We start from the raw sequence: 9,440 nt of genomic DNA, 5'->3' as shown, positions 1-9,440 counted from the left end.
ATTTACTTAATAGGGGTGACAACATTTTATTGCTCCTGCCCCAATAACAACGAAATTGGGGCTCCCATAGCTGTGAAAATAACCATCCCAGGATGTTGTGTGGTATGCTAAGTGGGGTGGGAGTGCCAATGCAAATAACTGAAATGCTAATGCGAATACTTGAAACTTCTTTCTGCACTCCCCATAATCTACCACCAGATGTCAGGGTAGAGCTCATCCTGACTGCTTACATTTACAATAAAGAAATCCATTCCACTTTGTGTTTAGTAGCGAGACCTCTGACTGACTGAAAGCAATCTGGTGTCGCAGGTTCCCATAGTGCAATCTATATTTGCTTCTCCACTGTCAGTGCAGCTTTCATTTTGGCACACAGACCCAGGAATGTGGCCTTGCGCATAAAAAAATTCTGCAGCCACTGCTCATCATCCCAAACCTGCATTAAAATGAAATCCCACCAGTTGGTGCTGGTTTCTCAGCCCCAGAACTGGAGATCCAGCATCTGCAGCTGCTCCGTGAATGCCACCAACAGTTTTGAATTGGTTGTTGCTAAATCCCACAGCAATCTGTTCTGGATGGAAACATCGTGTCCACCATGTCTATTCTTGCAGCTCAGTAAATACTGCAGCATCGTGCACCCTGGGCTTGCAATACTCATGACAATAGTGCAGAGCCATGCAGACTGCATGCTTCTGTCAGAGATGGCAGAGCGTGAAGAGGGCCACCTGGGTTTGTGAGATTTAGGAAAAATCCCAAAAAATATGTATAATTGTACGTATGTGATATGTATAAAATTAGGGGATGCACTATGTGAAGTTGATCCCTTTGTGACCCATTTTGGCCCCAGCATGCATTGCCAAATCTTCTGTGCAGGGGCAAGTTGCTCAGTGGGATACTTATCAGTGACGCACCGCACTGTGGATTGATACAAACATTTCTGGTGCTCAGCGCTGACACAAGGAGTCAAGTAGGCATGCGCACATGTGACATACTAACTGTGGTGATTCTATGGTGACATAAGTAAGTTTGCAGTGTAGATATGGCCTTAGCTATATGAAATATTTGGGAGCGGTAACAGGAAAAGTATGAGGATAGTCCAAGATTCATTCATTCATTCAGACTCCTGCTTTTGTGGAACTTGGCCTACTACACCCTAAAGGCTCAGGAACAAAGAGGCACATAAAAAGAACTCAATATCATTTATACCGCTACCTCAGTATAAAGCCACCCGATATAACATGAATTTGGATATAACGTGGTAAAGCAGTGCTCCGGAGGGGGGCTGCACGCTCCGGTGGATCAAAGCAAGTTCAATATAACACGGTTTCACCTATAACGCGGTAAGATTTTTTGGCTCCCAAGGACAGCATTATATCGAGGTAGAGGTGTATTTCTTTATAATTTCATTACTTGTGGGTGTGTAACTCATGACTTTCAACTTCTTGTGGTTGTCAAGCTATCTGGGGGTTATACATGTGTGTTCATTATGTTATGAGGGCCAAAACTATAACTGGGTTAAAAAAATAATTAGATCAGTTCCTCACAATAGGTCCATCAATGGTTATTAGCCAAGATGACCAGGGATGCAACCCCATTCTCTGGATGTTCCTAATCACTTGATGATTGCCAGTTCTGTTTATTCCCTCTGAAGCACCCGGCATTGGCGACTGTAGGAAGACAGGATACTGGCTAGATTGACCATTGGTCTGATCCACTATGGCCGTTGTTATGGTCAGCAAAAGTTGTAGAAGATTTTTGCCCTTGGGAAGGATGTAACATGAGACAGTGAGTATAATGCCCTTATTGAATATTTGCGAATCAAGTTCTACACACAAGCAATAACAGGTAAAAAAGCACTAAAGGCTGCATTGAGAGGCAAAATAAGGGTACGTCTACACTACGGGATTATTCCGAATTTACATAAACCAGTTTAGCAAAACAGATTGTATAAAATCGATTGCGCGCGGCCACACTAAACACATTAAATCGGTGGTGTGCATCCACGGTCCGAGGCTAGCGTCGATTTCTGGAGCGTTGCACTGTGGGTAGCTATCCCGTAGCTATCCCATAGTTCCCGCAGCCTCCCCCCCTCGTTGGAATTTCCGGGTTGAGATCCCAGTGCCTGATGGGGCAAAAATCATTGTCGCGGGTGGTTCTGGGTACAGCCTCACCCCTCCCTCCCTGAAAGCAGCAGACAACCGTTTCGCGCCTTTTTTGCTTGGTGAACTGTGCAGACGCCATAGCACAGCAAGCATGGACCCTGCTCAGCTCAATACCGCAATCGTGGATGTTTTAAACACCTCGCGCACTCTCGTGCAGTATATGGTGAACCAGGACCTTCAAACCAAGGCGAGGAGGAGGCGGATACGGCAGCACGGCGATGACAGTGATGAGGACGTAGACACAGAATTCTCTCAAACCGCGGGCCCCTGCACTTTGGAGATCCTGATGGTAATGGGGCAGAGTCTATCCATTGAACGCCGATTTTGGGCCCGGGAAACAAGCACTGACTGGTGGGACCGCATTGTGTTGCAGGTGTGGGACGATTCACAGTGGCTGCGAAACTTTTGCATGTGTAAGGGCACTTTCATGGAACTTTGTGACTTGCTTGCCCCTGCCCTGAAACGCCAGAATACCAAGATGAGAGCAGCCCTCACAGTAGAGAAGCGAGTGGCGATAGCCCTGTGGAAGCTTGCAACGCCAGACAGCTACCGGTCAGTCGGGAATCAATTTGGAGTTGGAAAATCTACTGTGGGGGCTGCTGTGATGCAAGTAGCCAAAGCAATCACTAAGCTGCTGCTACGAAAGGTTGTGACTCTGGGAAACGTGCAGGCCATAGTGGATGGCTTTGCTGCACTGGGATTCCCTAACTGTGGGGGGGCGATAGATGGAACCCATATCCCTATCTTGGCACCGGAGCGCCAGGGCACCCAGTACGTAAACCGGAAGGGGTACTTTTCAATGGTGCTGCAAGCACTGGTGGATCACAAGGGACGTTTCACAAACATCCACGTGGGATGGCCAGGGAGGGTTCATGACGCTCGCGTATTCAGAAGCACTACTCTGTTTAAACGGCTGCAGCAAGGGAATTACTTCCCAGACCAGAAAATAACAGTTGGGGATGTTGAAATGCCTGTCATTATCCTGGAGGACCCAGCCTACCCCTTGATGCCATGGCTCATGAAGCCATACACAGGCAGCCTGGACAGTGGTCAGGATCTGTTCAATTACAGGCTGAGCAAGTGCAGAATGGTGGTGGAATGTGCATTTGGCCGTTTAAAGGCGCGCTGGCGCACATTACTGACTCGCTCAGACCTCAGCCAAACCAATGTCTCCTATGTTATTGCTGCTTGCTGTATTCTCCACAATCTCTGTGAGAGTAAGGGGGAGACCTTTATGGCGGGGTGGGAGGCTGAGGCAAATCACCTGGCCGCTGATTACGCGCAGCCAGACACCAGGGAGATTAGAAGAGCACACCAGGAAGCGGTGCGCATCAGAGAAGCTTTGAAAATGAGCTTCATCAATGGCCAGGGTACAGTGTGACTGCTGTGTTTGTTGATGAACACCCACCCACCCTTGACTGACTCATTCCCTGTTAGCAACTCACCCTCCCCCTTCGAGTACAGCTTACTTATGCAAATAAAGTCACTCTCGTTTAAAAATCATGAATTCTTTATTAATTCATTATAAAAAGAGGGAGAGAAGTAAGGGTGTGGTTTGGGAGGAGGATAGGAAGGATGGAGAAGGCCATTAAAAAAATTTCACAGTAATGACAGCCTTCTGGTTGGGCTGTCCACGGGGGTGGAGTGGGCGGGTGCACGGAGCCTCCCCCCACGCGTTCTTACACGTCTGGGTGAGGAGGATGTGGAACATGGTGAGGGTTGAGGGTGGTTATACAGGGGCTGCAGCGGCACTCTGTGATCCTGCTGCCGTTCCTGAAGCTCCACCAGACGCCGGAGCATGTCAGTTTGATCACGCAGCAGCCCCAGAGTTGCATCCCGCCACCGCTGATCTTCCTGCCGCCACCGCTGATTTTCCTGCCGGTCTTCCTGCTGCCACCTCTCATCTCGGGTGTCCCTCCTGTCCTCACGTTCACTGGCATCTTTCCTGTAATTTGATACCACGTCCTTCCACTCATTCAGATGAGCTCTTTCATTGCGTGTAACTTCCATAATATCCGAGAACATTTCATCTCGCGTCTTCTTTTTCCTCCGCCTTATCTGTGCTAGCCTTTGGGATGGAGGAGGGACACTTGAAAAATTTGCAGCTGCATGAGGGAGAGAAATATTTTAAAAGATACATTTTACAGAACAATGGTTATACTCTTTCACAGTGAACAGCACTATTCACCTTACATAGCACATGTGATTTCCCTACAAGGTCACATTTTTCATCTTAATACTGAGTTCCTGCAGCTCTGGAGTTACAGATCTCACAGACACAGGTCCGGGCATCAGAATTCAGCTTGCATGCGGCCATGGTAAGCCACTGTCTTTCGGCTTCTGTAGTGATTTACCCCTCCCCCCAACGCATGGCTAATACCACGCTAGCTCCCTGCTAATCAACACCCTTCCCACCCCCCCACCCACTGCGTGGCTGGTAGCTTGGGGAAGATCCCCGGTGACCAAACACAAAAAAGATCATTGGCATTTCACTCCTCCCCTCCCCCCGCTTGGCTACGTGCAGGAAAGGATTTTTTTTTAAGCTGCTGCAGTCCACGAACCCAGTAGGAAAATGGCCATCCCCCTTACTTAAATTCCTGATTTTTAACCAGGTTATCCTGAACGATATCACTTTGCTGAGGATAACACAGCGAGATAAAGAACGGATGCTTCTTGAATGCCAGCAATCACCGGGACCATACGCTGCTATGCTTTGCCATGCAATGATATCTGATTACTTGCTACATGCATGGCGTGGTAAAGTGTCCTACCATGGTGGGCGGAACAAGGCTGCCTTGCCCAGAAACCTTCTGCAAAGGCTTCTGGAGTACCTACAGGAGCGCTTCATCGAGATGTCCCTGGAGGATTTCCTCTCAATCCCCGGACATGTTAACAAACTTTTCTAAGTAACTATACTGTCTGCGAATGCATCCCAAGTCCTCAGGGCAAATCAATCATTAAAAAACGCTTGCTTAAAAATCAATGTTTGCTATTTGCAAAGGTACACTCACCAGAGGTCCCTTCCATGGTGTCATTGTCTGGGATAGTTGCTTGGGAGGGCTGGGAGGAGGGTAATTCCGTCAGGGTAAGAAAAAGCTCCTGGCTGCTGGGGCTCACGGAGTGCTGTGTGCTCTCTGCTAGGTCGTCCTCCTCTTCTTCATCTTCATCTTCCCCGTCCGCATAATCCTCAGACATGGCAGAGATTACAACCCCCACCTCGGAATCCACGGTCAGGGGTGGGGTACCTGTGGTGCAGCCCCCTAAAATTGCATGCAGCTCAGCATAGAAGCGGCATGTTTTTTGACCTGCCCCGGACCTTCCGTTTGCTTCTTTGGTTTTCTGGTAGGCTTGTCTGAGCTCCTTAACTTTCACTCTGCACTGCACTGAGTCCCTGCTGTGGCTTTTATCCATCATAGCCTTAGAAATTCTTTCAAATACTTTTTCATTTCGTCTTTTGGAACGCAGTTCTGTTAGCACTGAATCTTCTCCCCATATAGCGATCAGATCCAGTACCTCCCATGCAGTCCATGCTGGGGCTCTTTTTCGATTCTCAGGAGACTGCATTGTTACCTGTGCAGATGAGCTGTGCGTGGTCACCTGTGCTGATGAGCTCTCCACGCTGGAGAGCAGGAAATGAATTTCAAAAGTTCGCGGGGCTTTTCCTGTCTACCTGGCCAGTGCATCAGAGTTCAGAATGCTGTCCAGAGCGGTCACAGTGGTGCACTGTGGGATACCGCCCGGAGGCCAATACCGTCGATTTGCGGCCACACTAACCCTATTCCAATATGTTAATCCCGATATTAGCGCTACTCCTCTCGTCGGGGAGGAGTACAGAAACCGATTTAAAGAGCCATTAAAATCGATATAAGGTGCCTCCTAGTGTGGACAGGTGTGGCGTTAAATCGGTTTTACGCTCCTAAAACCGGTTTAAACGCCTAGACCAGGCTTAAGTGTAGCAAAAGGCAATCCCCATTGGTGGATCAAATGCAAACAAAGTTTTGACAACAGGCCAGACTTCAGTCAGACTGGAAGTCACATGACCCAACAGAATAAACTTGTGCCATAAAAAGAAAAAAAGTTAGAATTAAACACTCCAAATTAAAAATCACAGTAAAAAACATAGCAAGTGCTATACTAGAAACACAGATGGAATTTCTAAAACTACTAGCAACCATTTACTTACAAATATTTTTGATGAGTATTAGCTATTAAAATAAAAAATAAATAGCACAATGACATGCATATGCACAATGATAACAAAGATAAACGATGAAGTGGTCAGAGTAGTAAGAGTAATTGAAATAACATTTTAAAAGGCGCAAAACTATAATTAAAATGGATTACAAGGAAGGGAGCGCAATTCAGGGAATCACAGCAGGAGATAAGACAAATTTGTGAACTGTTATGAGACTTCATGTAGACATATAAAGTGATAAGAGATTCTTTTAAATACTCAAAATGTATGACAGAGTTTTTGAGGGGGTATATGTGAAATATTACAATGCATTAATTTCCTGTAGCACCTCAGCACGTTATATCAGATAGAGAGGAGTTGCTGTGCCTAGGCACTGACAGTCTGGGAATTGGGATGCCAGGGCCTTTGAGAACCCAGCCCTGGGAAGCTTGTGCTGAGAAGTAGTGTCTTGTGATAGGGGAAATAAAAAAAGCCCCTCTGCCCTCCCATCCCTATTTTTGCGAACATGACAGGTGGCTCAACCCATTGAGGTAACTGTTACCCCCCTCTGCCCCTCCCTGTGCAGGGGTTTTGCCCTCTGCCATGGTCTGGCAGCATCTCCCCCTCAGGCTTAACTCCATCTCCTACCCCCCTCCCTGATTTTGCCCCTCAGCCCCTCTCCTGCCACTACCTATAGCCGCTTGACCCCCCCAGGCCAGTAAATTTCCACCTCCTGCTCTGACCCTGACCCTCCCCCCCTCCAATTTGCCCCTTTGCCCCTTTTTAAGCCCTCTAAAGAGCAGGCAGCAGAGTCTGAGTCCAAGTAAGGGCAGAATGAGGGCAGCGGCTTCAGCAGATGTTGCTGAGCATGCTCAGTTCATGCGAGCATGCTCAGTGCAACCTAGATAGGAAATTCTGCCAGGCCATAATTTGCTACCAGTAACAATTACTGATACATAAGGATGTTGTTTGCTGACTTGTCCTAATTTGCTACCCATCACCTTTAGCGTCATCTGGTCCAGGGAGAGCTAATTGTGACTGATGGGGGGAGTTACATCTGTCATAAGTTGCTACCTCTCACCTTGTAGAACAGGGCTTGGCAACCTTTCAGAAGTGGGTGCTGAGTTTTCATTTATTCACTCTAATTTAAGGTTTCACGTGCCAGTAATACATTTTAACATATTTAGAAGGTCTCTTTCTATAAGTCTATAATATATAACTGAGCTATTGTTGTATGTAAAGTAAATAAGGTTTTAAAAATGTTTAAGAAGCGTCATTTAAAATTAAATTAAAATGCAGAGTCCCCCGAACCGGTGGCCAGGACCCAGGCAGCGTGAGTGCCACTGAAAATCAGCTCACGTGCTGCCTTTGGCACGCGTGCCATAGGTTGCCTACCCCTGATGTAAGTGGTGAAGCACCAACTAGTCTGGTTTTGGGACTGGTGCTCTGCTGACTCAGGATAGGCCCCGGTGTCCCACCCCATTATGACAGTGGGGGTGGAGGGCCCTCTGGGGCCAAAATTGAGTGAGTAGCATTGTGCCATGTGGGTCACAGCACCAATTTTGGCCTCGTTCCCCCTCCAAAATGGGGCACGGGCCAGGGACAAACCTGAGTAGATAGTGGGGCCACCACGTGCGAGATAAGGAAGGGAAAACTTAGTTTGAAGAATGTGCTGGGGCATTCAAACTAGATGATCATGATGGTCCCTTCTGCCCATAAAGTCTATGAAACATGGGTTGGTGACATTTGTGTTTTCACTGTTATAAAGCTTTTACATTTGGAATCTCCGTGTTTAATGTCATGAAATAATTCTCACCCCCACACACATTGTCTGACAACCCCCCAGAATTTTCCACAACTGTGAAAATTCAAATAGATTAAAAAACGCTCAAAATCAATTATGCACTGGCACCTATGTGTCCTCCTTCCTTCCCAAGATCTTTACATTTTATCTTTAATGCCCAAATTGTAACTTAATTGTGACCTTTTCACAGTTGAGATGGAGAGATTCCCTCTTCCCCTCTTCACTGTCATGCTCCACTCCAACACTGCAGCCTCTGTCCGAGGCTTAGAGAGTTTATCCTCTCCCCATTCTACCCCCTCCTCCCAGCCTGGCACTTGCCACAATGTTCCTTGCTCTCCATGCTTAGGAATCACACTTTGATTTCTTTGATCCTGACTCAGACTCCTGAGGGATAGAGATGAAAGTGTCCCAGACCTGGAGGGGGAATTCAAATGAACCCCAAAGCTCTGTTTGAGCTTTCTGAGCTTAAATCTCTATTTCCATCTATTGGTAAAGTGGCTTCTAGACTTTTTCCAGCCAAGTCCAGAACATTTGGAGATGGGCAGATTTTGGCTTTGGTTTGTTTTTGTTTCTTTTTTTTCTTTTTTGCATTACGACGCTGCTAAAACTTTTGTAAATGACACAACCAAGTAATGAGGACACTGAGATAATTTCTCTCCTGTGTGAAGGAGTCTCTGATGTCCAGTGTGGTGTTAGCTCCAACTGAAGCATTTTCCATGCTAAGGACATCTGAAAGGGCTCTTTCCTGTGTGTATTTGCTGCTGCTTGATGCCGTGAGAGCACCAAATGAAGATACCCCCACATTCAAAGCTCTTTCTTCTGTGAATTATCCAATGGGGAATAATGTGTGAGTTCAGACTCAATTTTTTCCTGCAGTTATTGAAGCTTTTCCCACAATCCAAGCATTTATGGGTTCTCTCTCTTGTGTGTACAGTCTAATGTGAAGCAAGGTTTGATCTTCGAATGAAATTTTTTCCACTGTTGAGGCATTTATAGATTCTATCCCATGTAAATTCTCTGATGACCTGGGATTAAAGCTTTTCCTATCATCCATTTCTCTCTTGTGTGAATTGTCTGATGTGAATAAGGTGTGAATTCTGACAAACTTTTCCCACAGTGGATGCATTTTCACAGTTTCTCCCCCTTGTGGGTTCTCCCATGCTTAATAAGACCTGTGCGCTGACTGAAGTTTTTCTCACAGTCCAAACATTTATAGGATTTCTCTCCTGTGTGGGTCCTCTGATGTGCAATAATGGCTGATGGTCCACTGACATTTTTCCCACAGTCCAAGCATCTATAGGTT

Source organism: Mauremys mutica, chromosome 7 (genome assembly GCF_020497125.1).
Source record: "Mauremys mutica isolate MM-2020 ecotype Southern chromosome 7, ASM2049712v1, whole genome shotgun sequence".
Lineage (NCBI taxonomy): Eukaryota > Metazoa > Chordata > Testudines > Geoemydidae > Mauremys > Mauremys mutica.
The sequence above is the reverse complement of the archived record's forward strand: the minus strand, read 5'-3'. Positions refer to the sequence as shown.